Source organism: Urocitellus parryii, chromosome 7 (genome assembly GCF_045843805.1).
Source record: "Urocitellus parryii isolate mUroPar1 chromosome 7, mUroPar1.hap1, whole genome shotgun sequence".
Taxonomy (NCBI): Eukaryota; Metazoa; Chordata; class Mammalia; order Rodentia; family Sciuridae; genus Urocitellus; species Urocitellus parryii.
Window position 1 is genome coordinate 182,521,452 of NC_135537.1, and position 16,458 is coordinate 182,537,909.

At 65.9% G+C, this 16,458-nt stretch overlaps 1 long non-coding RNA gene across 1 annotated transcript; it reads left to right on the plus strand.

The window, feature by feature from the left end:
- The first annotated feature begins 10,109 nt into the window (after nt 1-10,109).
- Nucleotides 10,110-13,872, plus strand: LOC144255716 (uncharacterized). Its single transcript, XR_013343900.1, has 3 exons — nt 10,110-11,263; nt 11,357-12,768; nt 12,879-13,872. It is a non-coding gene; the product is annotated as an uncharacterized LOC144255716 (long non-coding RNA).
- The last annotated feature ends 2,586 nt before the right edge of the window (nt 13,873-16,458 follow it).

Here is a 16,458-nt window from a genome sequence, read left to right on the forward strand (position 1 = left end):
GCCCTCACCCCGGAGGAGCCCCAAGAAGCCCCGGCTGGGCCTCCACCTCTGTCACCAGGCCCTTACGTCCTACAGAGGCCCACCGTGGGTGCCCTGCTGACCTCCAGGGGTGGCAGGGTGGGGGGCATTCACAGCTGGACCAAGCAGCCACGGAGGGCAGGCAGATGGGCGCCGAGTGCTCTCCCCCCTCGCCCAGTGCCCACATCCCTGAAGTCGGATGTGTGGGTGGGGGATGGCCAGGGGGGCCGGCCAGAGCAAGCAGGGGACCCCGGGGGCATTTGCTCCCGAGACAGCAGAGACTACGGCCTCCACGTGGCTTCAACCCCAGAACCCTCCTGCAGACTCACTGCCACACGGTTTGCAGACAAGGACACAGAGGCCCAGGTCAACAGAGGCCACTCCCTTCCCCCACAGCCACAGGTGCCCCCCAGGGAGAGCTGGTTCCCAGGCTGCAGGCTGGCTGGGCCCCGGGTCCCCTGCTCTGGGCACCTGACACCCTCGACTGAGGCTCCAGAGCACCTGCTGTGCTGCCCAGCTGGCACCTGCTGTCTGCCCACAGGCATCGGCTCTTGGGACAGAAAAGGGCCTGAGGGCCAGGCACACCTGCCCAGGTGACAGGCTCGCACGTGCCCACACGTGCCCACACAACCACACTGCGAACACACGGGCAGACGTGAGCACACTGGCCCACACAGGAGTGTGCTCACAGACGGGTGCACACTTGCCACACACGTACCCACGTGTCCACATGCACGCACACACACCAGGTGCACACACACCCCTCTGTCCCCCAAAGCCGCCTCCATCCTCCCCAATTCCCAAGTAAGAAAACCAAGGCTCGTGGCGTTGAAAAGGCGCCTGCAGAGTGGCCACGGCCGGCAGCCCCTGACTGCTCTCCACCACCAGGAGGCGTGAGGCCAGGACCCCCAGGCCATGCCTGCCCCAGGTCAGGGGGTGGTGGCTCTGCTCAGGGCCCTCCCTTCTTCCCCTCTCGCAACCTCAGCGCTTGGCCAGGTGACCACTGGTCCAGGTCACCTCCTGGTGGTCTGGGAGCCACCCATCATCATGTTGACTAACAGGGGACGGAAACATGGGACCCGAGGGGACAGGCCCTGGACAGAACCTGGGGTCTGGCCTTTTACAGGGGCTTCTCAGGCAGCTGCACAGAAGCCAGGGCAGGGGACAGAGATGGGGACAGGAAGCCAAGTGCAGCCCCCGGGAGGGAGCCTGGGCTGAGGGTGTGGAGGGAGGGCGCAGAGGTGGCAGGCGGGAGGGTCAGTGACTTACCAAATAAGTCACTATAGAGCTGGTCAGAGGGGCCAGCCTGTCCCTGTTGGGGAAGGGCATCCAGACATGGACAGGGCAGCAGAGGGGACCCTGGGTGAGGGCGGGAGCCGGAGGTGTCCATGAGTCCAGGTTATGAAGCACTAGATGCTCAGGGACTCCCACTGGCCCAGAGGGGGCACCCAGTACCTGTGTCCACTGACCTCCTCCCTCTGTCCACCGGGGCCTGGGAGCAGAGATTCCCTAAGCCACGCCTCTCCCAACTGTTCCCAGGGTGGGCTGCCCCTGACGCACCCAGACAGCCTCCTTCATCCCAGGACCTCATGCCCAGGGACACAAAAGGCACATGTGGTTTGTTGGAACAAACATCGTTGACCGATGCCCTCCGGCGGCTTCTCCCAAACTCCCCAGCCTTGCGGGCCCCCAATCCTCAGTCCCACGCCAACCTGCGTTGAAAGGCCCCTTCAAATCAGACCCCCGCACTGGCACCCCCACAGCCCCTGGCCCTCCACAGCAGCTCCATGTCACCAACAGCTTGGCTGGGGCTGCTCTGGGGACCCATAGTCAGCAGCAGCAATATCCAGGCGGGTGCGCAGGCCTCGGCTTCCCAAGACCACTGCCCACAGGTAGGGGACACTCCAAGATGCGGCCCAGGAGACCTCTGGATCAGCCATGTCCGCTGCACCCAACCCTGCCACCTCTCAGACCCGAGGGTGGCAGCTCCCTCCCCCCGCCCCTCTGCTGGCCTCCACCAGGGCGGATGGCCCTCCGCCCCGCTTCCTGCTGTTGGCATCAGCACCAGGCCACGGCGGTCACTCCCAGGTCTGTTTATGTCTCACTGAGGGTTCCCCGCCCCACGGCTGGCTGTGCTGGTGTCTCTGTTACCTTGAGTCTCGCTCCACTCAGATTTGGTGAGAAGCACCTGGTGGGCAGAAAGATAGCCCAGAGCTGTCCACCTCCTGATCCCCAGGACTTGGGACTTGGCAGACATGACCAGGAAGGGCCTGAGATGGGACAGCAGCCTGGGTTACCAGGACAGCCCAGGGCCACTACGAGAGTCCCTGGCTGGGAGGTCGGGGTCAGAGAGGTGTGACAGCGCAGCAGAGTCACCATGATCAGAGGGGCCCTGACATGGGGACCCTAACACCAAGAAGACAAGGAGTGGCTTCTCCCTGAGCCTCAGGAGCCAGCCCTCCATTTTAACCAACAAAATTAGGACTTAAAACCAGTACCATTTAAACCCTCCACAGCCACGGGACCAAGACTCGCCCACCACCCAGGGCCCAGCAGAGCCCTCGTGGGACCCCTGCAGCCCCCACTGTGAGCCTGGCTGAGTCTGACCCTGCCGCCTGGGTGTGGCCCTGCCGCGAGCTCCGCCCTTCCAGGTAGGGCCCTACTTCACCTGTGTGGCCCTGCCCTGCCCTGATGAGTAGCCCAGAGTCCAGGGTGGCTGAGGTCAGCAGGCCACCTGGCCCAGGCTCTGTGTGATCCCATTGTAGGCCAGCTCCCGGGTCATCTGTGTGACCCCCAGTCTCCACCAGGTGGCACTCTCTGGCCACTTCACAGGCGCACGCAATTCAGCAAGGCCCCGGCCTCCCAGGAGCACGGCAGGTGAGCAGGGCCTGGGGACCAGGTGCTTGAGGGGGCACAGATTGGGGACCCAAGTTTGGGGGCTGCGGACCCCCAGTCCTGGCACACAGCCCTTACCAGGAGGGGCTGCTGGGTTTGCTCAGCCCTGCTCAGCGGTGGCCACCACCTGGCTCTGCCTGCCCTGCCAGGGGATCCCAGGCCTCCCTGGCTGTCACATCTGCTCCAGGACGAACCCTCCAAGGCTGTCACCAACAGACCCTGAGCCTGTTCCCAGACACTGCCCTCCACGCAGAGAGGAAGGCCGGAGAGCCCGCAGGGCCCACCAGAGGCCGCCTCCTGGGGCTCTGGGGAGCCGCAGCACCTCCCGGGCCTCGGGTGTCCTGGACACACCACTTGGCCACGCCCAGGGCCCTGACCACACTCATCACACCCAGCTCTGGAAGGGGCTGTCAGGGTCAGGGGTCAGGGGTCTTTCTAACAAGGAGACCTCTCTAGGAAGCCCTGGCCGCAGTGGCCTGCCCACCTCCCAGGCCGAATCTCAGGAACCCACAGCGCCAGCCGGCCTCGCCTGCCTGCTCAGCCAGGATCCTGCTCCATGTGACTGTCCCTAGGACCCACACAGCTACTCTGGGAGCTGGAAGGTTCTCTGCATGGGGTCCATGTCCACTCCCCCAGGCCCCTGCTGCTGGCCAGCTGTGCACGTCCTCAGCCCCTCCTCAGCACCCAGAAATAGCTACTCACACCCCGGGAGCCCGGGACTTCTGGGCCTGCAGAGAGACCCCTCCTCCAGCCCCTCAGGGTCTCTGGGGCCTGGGGGATGCGCCCATGTGCCCCAGGAGGAGCCACAGGTCTGAGCTCGGGGATGCTGGCCCACAGTGCGTGCCGCCAACCTGGGAGCCCCCTGCAGGCCTCCCCCCCTGAGTGGCCCTCTCAGGGAACATCCCTCCCACGTGGCTAGTGTACCTGGGTGCACCCTTCTGGGGACACGGGGCCTGCCCCCTCTGCGTGAGGTGGCACCAATAGTCAGGGTCCCCTGGCACAGAACCCGTCTGGCCTGTACCCCAAAATGCTCCAGAATTGCCCCAAACCCGACAGGGATAAGCAGAGCTGCAGGCAGGAACATGGGCCAAAGGCGGAGCCCCCCGGGAGCCCTCCCTCCCCACTGACCAGCAAGAGGGTGGACAACACAACCAAGGGACAGTGCCTGTGGGTAGACAGCGGGGACGTGGCGGGCTGGGGGGCTGGGGGCAGTGCCTGTGGGTAGACAGCCGGGACGTGGAGGGCTGGTGACCTGGGGAAGCCCCAGGCCTCCCTGGGAGCAGGGGCGCGTCCCGGGCCACCCCAGGCCGTCTCTGCTGACACTTCCTGATCGTAGAAGGTTGTTTGTTTGGTAAGAGTGACAGTCCTCTGTGGGGACCCGTGCCTCCCGAGAGGGCCCCAGAGTCAGCTGTGCTCGCGCCCACTGCAAACGACGCCGTGGACAGAGCCCGGGGGGGCTGGAAGGCTTAGGAAGGAGGGAGCAGAGAGGACACTGGCCTTTCCAGGCCACCTCAGCAAAGGCCACGAGGACCCAGCGTGCCGTGCTGGACACACACCATCCTGCTGCACCTCCACCGAGAAGCCAGACTGGCTCTGGGGTGTCCCTGTCAAGTTTCAGCATCTTAAAGAAAATGGGTCAACACTGTCTCTGTCTTTGGACTCTGTGGTGCTGGGACAGAAGCAGGGCCTGGCTCTGCCGCTGACCTCACCCCAGCCCCCGGGGGCTGCACCACTGAGTTACTGCCCTGGCCCTGTCTACTGATATTTTGAGACAGGGTCTCACTAGCCTTGAACTCGGACTCCTCCTGCCTCAGCTGTGGGAGGACCTGGGATCACAGGCGTGCACCACTGTGCCCAGCTCAACTGAGGATTTTAAGCTAAAAAATGATGGAAGGATTCACAAAAGAAAAGAGAGAAGGGTTTGGCCACGTCGGAACTTGTGACGGGCCTCAGTGCGTGGCCCCCACCTCGGTGGCAGCTACTCCTCAGGAGGCTGAGGCAGTGGAACACAGCTCAAGGCCGCCGGCAGCTGGGGGCCTGCCTCAAAAGGATACGTGCATAAGCAGAAAGGGCTGAGGGCCGCCCAGCGGGAGGGTGCCTGCCCACCCGGCCTCAGGTCTAGCAGCCAGTACCGCAGTCAAATAATGAGTCTGGGGGGTTACAGCCCCGAGTTGGGGGCTGGGGTTGTGGCTCAGAGTGGCTCAGTGTGGCAGGTGTGAGCCCTGGGTTCCACCCCCAGATCCCCAGAGAACTAAAATACACAAAATAAAGGTTTTGTGTCCCTCCACTAAACACACACATATATATATCTAAAAAGCCCCCAAGTTACAGGCACCCAGCACAGCCGCCAAAATGACTTAAGGTAAGCGTGTCCAAGAGCGGAGGCCGCCCCACACCCAGCACAACCAGCAAGGCGCCACTCGGCACCTCAGGACCCCGCGCTCCGAGGGCAAGCTCGTCACCAGTGAGGACATGCAAGTCCTCAACCCCCAGGAGGCGCCCAGTCCCTTCATGATCAGAGACGTCAGAGCTGCCAAACCAGGGCAGCGACCAGCAGTCGCGCCCAAGGGGGAGCCAGGGCAGAAATGAGTGAGAGGCACAGGAGCGAGCCACCCCGGCCGCCCCAGCCACCCGGCCCACGGGGATGGCCGTGGCTCTTTCTGGAGGGAAGAGGACCAGGCCTCTGCACAGCGGAGACACCCAGGACAGCCGAGCATGGGCTCCGTGCAGCGCCTGAGGCCGTGCCACGCAGGCTGTCCACAGAGGCCATGGAGGCCAGGGGCTGGGGTTGGAGAAGGATGGGGCCCCTGGTGACAGGAACTTTCTGGAACCACAGGTGGTGGCTATGCCCCTGCAAACACCCCAGTGCCGCTGACTTGCCCACGAGGGAGGGTGGAGTCTGGGGGCCTCACCCCAGCACGTCCCCATGGTGAACGGTGACACCCAGTGCCCACGCCATCCACAGGAAGCTGTGGCCAGCCCTGACCATCCCAACAGGCCCCACGCGTGTGGCAGGGCCACAGGTCCTGGGCACCTCCCCGGCCGGCCAGTCATGGCCCCAGGGAGCTCCGGCTCTCCCCCACACCAGGTCTCCTTCGGCCCTGGTGTCCTTAGCTCATACCCAGAGGACACCCAGACCCTCCTGTTACAGGGGCCACAGTCACAACAGACTTCTGTCCTGGAGACCCCTCCCTGGGCCCCACCTTGGCCAGACCCCGCTGCAGCTCACCCCAGGGTCAGTCAGGCACTGTGGGTCCCTGAGAACAGCATGGCCATCCTGGACACTCAGCCCCTTCCACCACCACCTGAGGTGAGCCACAGTGGCCACCAGTGGCTGGACAGGTCCGGATGGGGCCTCGGGACCTCCCGGTGCCAGGCCCACACCCGCCTGGTGATGCAAATGGGATCTCGCTCAGGAAGGAACTGGCGCAACCCCGTGTGCTGAGTTGAGGCGGCCACAGGCACCCGAGGGGCGGTCTGCACTCCCAGGTCAGGGGCAGTGCCCCGGGGAGCCTGGGGTCTCCAGGATGTCACAGATGCCCCCTTCCAGCTCCCACAGAGTAAGCAGCAGGGTTCTGGGGTTCCCGCAGCAGGCCAGGGGAGGAGAGTGCCCTGTCCCCCGTGGGCCACTGGAGGGCAGGCAGAGCTGTGGGGCAGCGGCTTGGTTTCTGAGAAGGTGCACCAAGGCCCAGACCCGAGGCTCCTTCCAGAATGAACAGAACTCCCCAGAAAGGGGACAGACCTGTTCCCAGGTGGAGACAGGGAAGAGGGCTGGCACTCGTGTGGCAGGGCCACAGGTCCGGGGCACCTCCCCGGCCGGCCAGTCATCTGGGCCCTCTTCCCGAAGCTCCCAGGACCAAGGTTATGTCCAGCCGTGGTGGACACCTCCACACCAAGAGCTTCCAGACGGCCCCGAGCCCCAGGAGCCCCACGACTAGAAGCCGGGCGCTGGGCAGGCGGTCACCAGATTCCATGGAGCCTCCAGCAGGTGACAGGCAGCCCGAGGGGCACCGAGGGGGCAGACAGCACCCTGAAGGCCCCAAAGGCCCAGGACTCGGCCCTGGCCACCCGACCTTCCCAATCCCCTCAGCCCCAGAGCCTGGACAGCCTCCCCTGGGCAGGACACGGAGTCAGACGTCCAGCCAAGAGACATGTGACCTACAGTGACAAACTCAGGGTCCTGCAGGTGCCAGCCCGCTAAGGGCCACCAGGACCTAGATGCCTGGCCAGGGGTTTGAGGCTCCCATGATGTCCAGACAACTGGGTGCTGTGCCCACCGCCCTGCCAGCAGGGGAGACCCACTGAGGTGGACGTAGCCAGGGCAGGCCATGGGCCTGAGTAGCTGCGGGCTCAGCCTGTGGGCAGGTGGACAGCAGAAATGGAGGTGGCCCGCTCCCAGACCCCAGGTCCAGCTCCAGGAGGGCCCCACTGTTGACCAGATTGGTGTCAGCCCCTCCATCGTCACCCTGGGCCAGGGGCAAGAATGTCACCTACACCAGACACCAGTGAGGAGCCGAGGCAGGGGGACCCAGGCCAAAGGGGAGCTGGGCACACGCTTTCCACAGCCAGCCACACACACCCACGCACACACATCCCCACATCCCGACACACCTGTGCCCTCCCACGAACACACAGCTGCACACACCCACACACACACACACACCTCGACAGACACGGTGTGCACACAGGCATGAACGTGTCCACCCGTGTGCGCCTGCACGCACCTGGCACACAGGATCTGCACGCTCACACACGCCCACCCCACAGCACACATGGCAGTTCTCAGGGCAGTCTGTCCTGGGCCCACAGGGTCCCCGCATCTCCCGGGACCCGAAGTCTGCTGCCCGGCCCTGGACAGGCCACCCTGCGTTGGCGGCTGGAGAGGCCTAGGGACAGCAGGAAGCTCTGCCAGAGCTGCCAGAGTGACAGCCCTGTGCTGACCACACCAAGTCCTGCCTGGTGTCCTCCCTCCAACGCCCCACCATGCTCCCTGACACCCCAGGCCCTCTGAGGCCCGTCCAAGGGTGGGGTGGTGCCGGACAGGAAGCCCCAGGGCAGCCAGCTCACTGGGGAGGCAAGGTCAGGGCCACCCAGAGTCCCCCGCTGCCTCACTGAAGTGCCCTACTGCACACGCCATCGTCCTCTCCGCACAAGTGTCATCTCACCGTGGCCCCCGCCTCGGCCTGCCGACACACATCCCTCGGCCCAGACTCTGGTCACCTCGGGCCTCCAGCCCTGACACAGCACCTGGGCAGAAGCCGAGGGCCGCGAGGCTCCGGCTGCGGAGGAAGCCACAGGTCCTTGCCAGACCCTCGAGTACCGGGAACGCACGCTGGTGCAGTTATTTTTAGCCACAACTGGTAGGACTGCCTGTCGCGGAAGAAAAACAAGACCCAGAGGGACGTCCCGGGTCCAGAGCAGCTGGACGAGGTGCCATCCTCGCTGGGACCCCACGGGACGGAGAGCAAGACCGGAGGCCCCGGGGGCTTAGAAGCAGGGACCAGGCCAGGTCAGGCCTGCGTGTCCACACGCGAGTCCCAGCACGATCACCCTCCAGCCAGTCACCCCAGAGGCAGGAACTGTGCTCAGGAATGACAGCCTTGGGCCGGAGAGACTCTGGCAGCTCTGGGCGAGCAAGGCCTGGGGCCGTGGTGAGCCCAGGAGGGTGGGCGACCAGTCGGGAGGACAGGGGAGGGAGTGCGCGGCTCCCCTGGCATGGGTGGCCCACAGCGTCCTGTCTGGCCGGAGCAGAGGCTGCCAGACGTCAGTGCTGTGCACAGAGCAAGCAGGAAGCCTCCGACAGTCTGGGAAGAGGACTCCGCCTGGCCAGCGGGCCCTGGGACAGGCACGCAAGGCCGGCAGGCATCGGGGAAATGCAAGCCAGGCCGCCGAGGGCTAGGTGCACCCCAGGAGGCTGGGGGGTGAGGGGATGGGCATGGGGTGCGATGGCTGCAGGCACGGGGCTTTTATTAGGGGAACAGGAGAGCTCCCAAGCTGACGGTGGCGGTGGCTGCATGACCATGAACACTAAAAGCCATAGATCCTACCCTCCACGTGGGGGACCTCAGAAAAGGGAAGGAGGGAGGGCAGGAGGAGGCCCACCAGAATGCTCAGGAGGGCAGCCCAAGTCGGGCAGAACTGAACACTGGCCCCACGGAGCTGACCACCCCTCGCCTGGTGGAATAGCCTTCATTAGAGGGCGCGGGAGACCCTCGGCCTGCAGAGCCCAGGGACAGCAGCCTGGGGACAGGGCCAAGAGGGCGGCTGGCAGGGCACTGTCACGAGGTGGGACACCCACTGAGCCGCACACTGGGGACGGAGCCCATCTGTGTGTGTGCAGGTTGACTAGGAAATGGGGCACCAGAGGACATCCCGCCCCCAGCAAGCCTGACCGGAACAGTGGACACTCCACAGAAAGGAAACCCAGCTGATGGCCAGGCCAAGCCACTGCTCCACCTGTCTGCCCGCCGGATGCCCCTCCTGCTGGCCCAGGGCTGGGCCCCACGGGGGCAGGAGCCGGCAGCTGCAGACGCCAGGCCCCTCCGTCAGTCCACGGAGAGTGCAGGGCAGCAGGCTGCGCGCACAGCCAGAGGGGACCTAGGAGCAAGCCAAGACAGCGTCCTGGACGCCACCCCTGGCCTTGAAGTACAGCCTCAGGGCACAGGTGGCCTGGGCCAGCTCTGGGACCCAGGTCCCCTATCCCTCACCACAGCAAGCCTGAGGCCATCTGCCTGCTGCCCTGCGCCCAGGTGGTGGGGAGGAGAGGCCCCCAGGGCCCCGAGGGTGGATGGAGCTAGACTGCCCTCCCCGGGGCAGGCGAGGAAGGCCACAGCACCACCCTCCCAGGGTGGGCAGGCCTTCAACCCCGCCTGCCTCCCACGTCCCTTACCACCTGTGACAGGTGACCCCACTGCCCAGAAGCCCCCCTGCAGAGGTTCTGCCCATGCTAGGTGTGGCCACATCCTCTGGCAGGGTCCTCGTCCCCGCAGAGGCCTGGCGTCAGCGTCCTGCCCGCCCCAGGCTGGCACGGCGGAGCAGCCTCACCACCCCACCTACCGGACTCCAGCCCGTGGCTCCTGGTGGCTCCGGCTGCGGCTCCGCCCCAGAGCGGGGCCCAGGAGCAGCCCACCCTCACCTGCCCCTGCGGCCCCGGCCCCCAACCCAGGCCCTGGAGGAGGCAGGGTGAGCCGCGTGACCAGCCTACTGTGACAGTCCTCAGGCGACCGTGGCCCAGACAGGCGGCCTGGGAACTGGCTCCGGCCCCTGTCCGCTGCCCTCATTTCCTCTGCCGGCTTCCTCTGCTGGGGGTGGGGAGGCCGTGGCCGCCTGTCCTGCTGGTTCCTCAGTGACAGCAGGCGGGGCCAGATGCTGAAGCCCTCCCAGCTCCGTGGCCCTCCGGGGGCGGGGGGGGGGGTGACGAGAGTCTCTCCCCCAAGGACCCACCTGGGGACAGGACGGAGCGACCCAAGGCTCCGGGCAGCAGGCCAGGCTCCCCTGAGGTGATCTCGCCCCGACAAGGCTGGGTTGGCTCCCTCAGGCCCACCTGGTCCTCCCCTAGGGCCAGCCTCTGAGAGGGACAGGCTTCCTCAGAGCCCAGGAGGGCCTGGCAGGGGGCTGGGAAGTGCTCCCCCAGCAGGACAGGTGTTGGGGACAGCCATGCCTCAGACACATCCCTGCTCAGCCCCACTGCCACGTCCGAGCATACCAGGTGGGTTATGGACCCTCCACCCTGCCGTGCCCATCAGGGCAAGTGGCTCTGGGGGCCTCCTGGCCTGCACCCCTTCACACTGGGGTCAGGTGAGCCACCTCCCCTTGCTCTACTGCATGGATGTCCCTTTCCAGGGGGGAGGGGTCACAACTCTCCATACAGGGAGGAGGCTTCGGCCAGCCTGAGGCTGAAGCTGGGCGGGCTGCAGGCCAGGCCGTCAGCTCTGGCCCCAGAGGGCCCAGCACCCTGAGGGACCAGGGGGACAGTCTGCACAGTGTCCTGGGGCTGCCTAGCAAAGTGCCAAGACTGATTCCCCCAGTTCTGGAGGCCAGAGGTCAGGACCAGGAGCCCACAGGGCCACGCTCCCCAGCAAAGTCCAGGGGAGGGCCCTTGCCTCCCGTCCCTGCCTCTGTCTTCTTGTGGCCGTCTTTCTGCCAGTGTCTCTGCTCCCTCTTCAGGTGGGCCCCCGCCTGGCCTGGCCTCGTCCTGACGCATTCCGTCTCCATGAGCTGGTTCCCACGTGGCCCCCTCCGAGGTCCTGGGTGGGCAGGAATCTGGGTGACACCCTTCAACCAGCCTACACCTCCAGAGGAGCCCTGGGGAGGGACGGCGGCATCCAGGGACCAGGCTCCCAGGCCACAGGCGAGTGAGGGGACTCTGGCGTGCCCCCAGAGTCTCGGGAGCCACCCCACCGCAGGGGCTGCCGAATCTCACCAGACACTCACTCGTCCACAGTCCCGCAGTCCACGCAGGCAGTCAGGGCTGGGGCACAGCGTGGGGGTCTGTGCACCCTGAAATGCACAGAGGCACAAGGCAGAGCCTGCCTACACGTTTCAAGTCACAGCCACCACAGGTCCAGCCAGGCCATCTGGGGGACTCCAGCCCACGCCAAAGCCAGCAGCACCGGCGCGCCCAGTTCAAGTCACCCGAGAGAGGGTCTGGCCTGGGAAGGACCAGGGAAGGCGGCTCCAAGCCTGGGCTCTGACCACAGAAGCCACAGGTACAGACGGCGGAGGGCGTCCACTGCCCCTGCGTGTGCCCAGGTGCAGGTGTGCGCGTCAGGTGTGTCTGGGATCAGTGGGCGTGAGGCACAGGGGCGCGTGTGTGTACGTGTTCACGGGTGCATGAACCCGCAGGGGCAGGTGGGTGGCTGGGCCCCGGGCAGGGTGGGAGCAGGTAGAGCCCATCTGGGGGAAGGGCACACCCCACTTCCTGGAGAATGTGCCAGAAGGGAGAGAAGGGGTTTCCCTCCCTGCCCAGGGCCTGGGACCTCACATCTCCTCCCTGGGCCTCATGAGCTCCCTCCTGGGCTCCCAGACCACTCCCGGCACGGCCAGGGCTCCTGTCCCCAGGAGACGCTCTGCCTTCACCAGGCCCCACAGCCCCAGGCTGCATGAGTCGGGGTCACGGCTTTCTGGTTTCCAGGGCCCATCTGTGAGCCAGGAAGCAGGACGGGGACAACACCCGGCTGTCCCAGGGCACCTTCTTGGGCCCTTGAGCCCCCTGAGCCCCTCACTCCTGTGCTGCTCGACCAGGCCTGGTCTGGGCCTCGGCCTCCTCTGCTGCATGGTCACTGTGGGCCCTGGTGCGCCTGGCTGTGTGCCTGGCCACACATGGACCTGGGAGGAGCCACTGTCCTGGTGAGGCTGGGCCTCCCCAGAGAGGAGGATGTGAGCCGAGGGGCTGGAGGGTGGGGTGGGAAGTGGGGAAAGTGCTGGCCCAGCTGCCCTGTCCGCCACGAGTCTCCACACACTCCAAGTGCTGCCGACTGGTCCAAGACATCTGACCAGGGACAGTCTTGACAAACACAGTGCTCCACACCAGGGAGGATACCACAGCCCCCAGCTTAGCGATCAGGAAACGGAGGCACAGACAGGGCCAGGTGCACAGGAGGGGGCTGGTGAGCACACTCTGGGCAGCCTGGCCCAGCGCTGCCCGAGCCATGCCTGTAGGCCTGAGGGCGATGCACTGCCACCCAGCGCTGCCAGCACCTAGGACAGCTCCAGGCCCAGGAACCACAGCACCCTGATGGAGGCCTGAACCAGCAGGAACCCACTGAGGCCCCCGGTCATCCAGAGGCTGGGAGTGAGAAACGGGTCACCCCTGCCCTGGGGCACCCGGCAGGAGCGGTAACCCCACCCCTCAAGGTCAATCACTACCTCCTTCCCAGCCCCCTCCAGCTGCCCCTGTTCCCCTAAGACGACCCCATCACCCTTCATTTCTTGGTCTCCATTCTCTGCCCACCTGGTCTACCCAGGAAAAGGCTTCACCTGTGCGGAGCTGATCTCAGAGAGGCTGGGTGATTGGCCCGAGACCACACAGCATAAAAGCCACCTGACTGCAACTGCCATGGAACGTTCCCCAGTCACCCATGTCTTGGGTGTCAGGAAGCCAGGGAAGAGCCAGACCCAGATGAGCAACTCTTCCTGGGCTCCCCTGCACTGGCCCATATCACCCCAGGAGTGAGCATCCAGGCCTATCCCCTAAGCACCCTGTCCTGCCCAGTATGGCTGGTGGGGGTGGAGGGGGCCCAGGCAGACCCCAGCAAGTGCCAATGGCCTCCACCTCCAGCTCAGCCTCTGCAGTCTCAGACACATCTGCCCACACCACCTGTCCCATCAGACTGTGGTCACCTCCGTGCAGACCAGGACCAACTCCTGTGATGGGCCAAGAGCTGGTCATGGGCACAGGCTGGAGACCGTCAAGACCCTGTGCCTGGCGCTGCAGTGACCAGTGAGTGACCCATAAACAAACTGCAACCATTGACAACATGAGCCCCCTCTTCCCTGGGTTCTGCTGGCCCCAGAGGACCACCCACAGATGCCAGCTGAGCTCAGAAAGGACCATCTCTCTCTCCATTGTGGAGCCACTGTGGTCACAGGGAGCCTCAGGCACCAGGCTGTGCCCCAAGACTGTCTGGCGTACCTGCAGGCCTCCAGAGCAGAGACTGCCGAGCAGCAAGCAATGCACCCCCCCCCCCAGGCTCCAGCACTGTCCCATTGGACAGACGGGAAAATGGAAGCCCAGAGAGTCAGGGAAGGACAGAGGAATCTCAGTGGGGGACAGCAGGTTCTGGATGCTGGGCTAAGTACAGTCAGAGGATCCTGCCTCTCCTTGCCCACACACAGAGCCCTCGGGCCTGTGGGTTACCCCTGCAGGAGCATCCCTCCCATCCCTTCACCTCCTGGGTAGCCCCAGGACAGGTGCGGCGCCTAGGGTTCAGTCGTCGTGGTGGGGCTCTCTCCCTCCTCCCAGCAGCCTTCTTCCCTCCTAGGTCATTAAAAGGACACGTTGTAATGACACTGATCACAGCTGCCTACCAAGTCTGTGCCCATGCTCAGAGCTGCTGTTCCCCTAACGGTGGGGAGGGTCTCTCTTGCCCTGGACACCTGGTTCAGGGTCAGGGTGCAAAGACCCCACCAGGAGAAGTCTGCACCCAACAGAGAGAGCCAGACTGAGGTGGGCTGAAGGGCTCCTCCCTCCTGGGTCAGTCCTGGCGTCCACCTCCACTCGCCAGCAGTCCCAAGGCCGCCCATGTGAGCCTGGACCTGCTTCCCAGCAGGAAGACCCAGGCTTGCTGGACAACGTCTGGCATGGCCTGGGGACCTCCCCAGCCCACGGCCAGCTCCCAGCTCCTGGATGCTGGTGTGTGGCCTGGGGTGGCTCAGCCCCTACCTCAGCCCGCCAGTTACTGCTGCTGCTGCTGCTGGGCTCTGAGCCATCTGATGATGGTGGCACTGTGGTCTCTGAGCCCCTCAGGTCACCCCAGGAAGTCATTTCCAAGCAAGTGATACCCATGGCCCTGAGCCAAGCAGACAGCCCTCCCCCAGGAACAAATGCCTTCAGACTTGGTCTGCCCAGGGGACCCCGTGCATCACTGCCCATGCTGGCCCCCCTCCAGGGAGGAGACCCAGGAGAGCCATCATGTGCAAGCCTGGCTTTGTTTGGGCTGCATCAGCTCGGTGCCAGAGCCCCAGGGACACGGGGGTGGGACTCGAGGGCCCTGGGCAGGGGCTTATCCCCCACTTAGGCTCAGAGGGGCTGGGAGCTGGAGACGGCAGAGGAAAAACCACCTCCTAGCCACACCTGGGACTGCCCACTGTCCACCCCCTCTGCCCACCCAGCTGCCACACCATAGCCCAGCAGCCACCGGTAAACATGTCACTGCTGGGTCCACGGGGTGGGGATGGGGCCTGGACCTAGTCCTGGGCAGCCAGCTTGACAGCCCCACCTCTGCTTCACCTGCTGCCCGGGGCCTGGGCCCCACCAAGGCCCACTCTCGGCCTCCACCTGGTAGGCCAGCCACCACCTCCCCTGACAGGGAGCCCCAGAACCAGCTCTGGGCCTGGTAAGGAGCCCCCCAACCAAGACTACAGGCCAGCAAGGGTCCACAGAAGGCCTGTGCCCCAGCCTAGATGCCACCCCACACACACACCTCCCTAAGGGCTCTGAGCCATGGCAACCTCCTCTCCTGCACACCTGGGGCCAACCTGAGCCCTCCCAGCCCTCCCCAGTTACCTGTGCTGGGGAGGCATCCCAGGGACACAGGACCCAGCCACCACTGCCAGCCCAGCTGTGCCCTGTCTGGGCCCCAGGGCCTGCCCAGTTCCACAGACCTGTAGGGGTCCTGCTAAGCTTGACCCTGCTCCTCTGTGCCGGCTCCGGGCAGAAAAGGGGTTAATTTCCATGCAAAATGGGAAACCCAGGCCGCAGCAGCACCCTGTCCGCAGTGGGAGGCAGGTGGGGGTGGGATGCAGCCAGCAGGCCCAGGGGCGGGCGCGGACTCACCGGGGTCGAAGTGCGAGCTGAAGGCAAAGCTGGGGTTGAAGAAGGAGGACGACATGGCCAGGGCCAGCAGCGCGACGGGCATCCCCCGGGCGGGCGCTGCGCTCAGGACGCCCGCGGCCCTGGCCTGCGCCGCGGCATCGCCCAGCGGCCGCCGCAGGTGCGGAGCGCGCGGCCCCCGCGCCCAGCGCCCCCAGCCACCGCAGCAGCGCGGGCACCGGTGGGGGCGGCGACAGACGAGGCGCCTCCGCCCGCCGCCGCGGCGCCGCGGGGCTCCAGCTGGTGCAGTCCGAAAACACGCGGGAGCGCGCGCGCGGGGGGGCGCGGAGGCCGGGGGGCACCGGGCGGGGGGGGCACCGGGCGGGGGCGCGGAGGCCGGGGGCACCGGGCGGGGGGCACCGGGCAGGGGCGCGGAGCGGGGCCGCAGAGGTGGGGGGACGCGGAGCGGAGGCCAGGGGCACGGAGGCTAGGAGCGGCACGGAGGTCGGCGAACACGGAGGCTGGGAGGGGGCGGGAGGCTAGGGGTGGAGGCGTCGGGGGCTGGCATCGCCGACGCAGGGTCCGGGCGGCATGGGGGTCAAGGCAGGCTTCGGAGGCGACCGGGGTCCCCCGCGTGCCCTTTGGGCGGCGCCGGCGCTGGTGGGGGGCTATTTTTGCACGACCGCCTGCGGCTGTGCCACGCTGCGACAGCCGTGGAGAAGGAACTGGCCGCCCCCGCCGCAGTGAACAGCGCTCCGGCGGGCGACAGCGAGGGGCTGCCTCCTCCCGCCCCTCCCCCGCCCGCAGCCATTTTGCCCCGCTGCGGTGGCGCTGCGGGGGCAGCCCGGCCTGGGCAGAGCCGGCTGTAGCCTAACTAGTAGTAGAGACTAGTAGAGTTGGGTCGCCTGTACCTCCTGCTCCTTGATGCTTGGGCCAGTTGCAAAGCCCCTGGATGGCCTGTTGGAGGACAGGGGACTGCAGCAGCCGGGGCTGGGGGAAGACTTAGGACAGGGTTTGGCAGAGGGGTCAGCAGGGCTGGGAGAGGGCTCCAGGACTCACCCATTTTTTTTCTA